Here is a 1,833-nt window from a genome sequence, read left to right as displayed (position 1 = left end):
TCAGCGCTGGGTCTCCCAGGGGTGCAAAAGGTCGGACCTTTTCACCCGTCTCTTTGGTTGGGGTGGGTCAGGTCTCGTGTGAGGTGGTGGCAAGGTCTTGGATGCGGGGGCGGCGGCTCTGGTAGTGGTAGCGCGGTGCTCTTGGACGGAGCCGTGGCTTGGTGCTGCCCGATGGCCATGGCCGTATGGGCGGCGTGGTCGCCGGGCTGTGGCGTCCGGTGGTGGTGAGCGTTGGCCGGGGTGAAAACCTGATCCATCTTCGAACGGACCGGCGGCAGCGTAGCTCGCTCCCTTCTTGAAGGCGTCGTTGCGGTTCTCATTGTCCGTCGTGTTGCTCCAGGGGAACCTCTGATCCTTGGGTCGAGCGGTGGCGGCATTCTGGTGTCGTAACCTTTCTGAAGGCGCCGTCTTGGAGCACACGGTTCGTCATATGCGGCTTCATCTCTTCGCGGTGGCGTGCTCATGGTTGAGAACTCCGGTTGCTCTTGTACTACTAGGGATAGGGTTGCTGCGTTCGATGCCTATGTATCCTGTTTTGGATGTGTGCATGTGTTGTAGTGGCATGAGTCTATACAGGATAGTCCATGTTGGTTGCTTTATTTATAAAACGGAGCAAAAGCCTTTTTTGAAATTAAAACGCCAACGATGGAGGTATACTCACCTACTTACTGAGATACCACTTCTTTCAGCTGACATATAGAGAACGAGGCACCTGGAATTTTTTAATGACATCTTTAATGTGATGCTAAACATTCTGATTAGGAAAACTCTCTCCTGACCAGAAGCCGTAGTGACAAGCGCAACACATTGCAAAAAAGAAGAAGAAAAGACACCATGTAGCACGTTGCTTATCTAATGACGCCTCAGAGTAGTCCTTCTCGCATTTCCATTCGGATTCTTGGACAAATGAACGAACACACGAGTCCTTGGCGGATTTCTTACTGCAGGGAGCCTTGCAATTTACTCCTTTGCTTTTTTGATGATGTCACTGCCTCATCGGCGTAACCGATGAATTGCTTGGGGCGGTTCCTTGCGACAGCATTGCCTTGGAATTGGAGAAGCGGTGCTTTGTTGGAAGACAGGGAAAGGCCGGGCCGATCACATGAGATATGCCTTCCCGAATCATGTTGAGTAAATGGTTGAGAACATTTGTACACCAAAGGGGATGTAGCTCAGATGGTAGAGCGCTCGCTTAGCATGCGAGAGGTATGGGGATCGATACCCCACTTCTCCAATTATTTCTTTTTTTGGTTCCATTTTTTACTTTCCTAAATTCATCAGGTATCAGGCAAGATGCTCGCTCGCTCCGGAACGCAATCAATCAGCAACGCCGGGCAGCTGAGAGAGTTGCTCTGCTCGCCCTTGCAACGGTGCAAGCACCCACGTTTTCTGCCAAATGTATGAGCGGACTGCGATCCAGCTCATAAACAATAAGTCTTTTACAACTAGTTCAGAACCATCTATCTAAATATAGTTTTTCAGCTGTGATTAATCCATCCTTCTTCCAATCGGCAAAATGCATCGCACCAGGGAGAAGGGATCGGCCAGTCACAGAAGGCGTCCTCAGAAACAAATTATCTGGACACTGAAGCCAAGTCGCAATCCAGAGAGAATTCTTCTTCAACGAGTTCGAGCGTGAGCGAACGCGATCTTTGGACGAGCTTGTCTCCTCTTGCTCAGCTGAAGCCTGAACAGAGATGACACATGGTATATTCAGTAGGTTCTAGGTAGAAAACTAACGTACACTGAACCCCTCGCTCGTGTCGCCCTCCCCCGCAGGCGACCCGGGCGAACCCTAGACGCCACACCAGTTCCCACTCCTAGATCTCCCGC

General features: G+C 51.0%; 1 non-coding gene across 1 annotated transcript; it reads left to right on the top strand.

Moving 5' to 3' along the window:
- Positions 1-1,161: 1,161 nt before the first annotated feature.
- Positions 1,162-1,234, top strand: TRNAA-AGC. Its single transcript has one exon. It is a non-coding gene; the product is annotated as a tRNA-Ala (tRNA).
- Positions 1,235-1,833: the final 599 nt, after the last annotated feature.

This window comes from Hordeum vulgare, chromosome 7H, assembly GCF_904849725.1.
Source record: "Hordeum vulgare subsp. vulgare chromosome 7H, MorexV3_pseudomolecules_assembly, whole genome shotgun sequence".
NCBI lineage: Eukaryota > Viridiplantae > Streptophyta > Magnoliopsida > Poales > Poaceae > Hordeum > Hordeum vulgare.
This window is presented reverse-complemented; position numbering and strand designations above follow the sequence as displayed.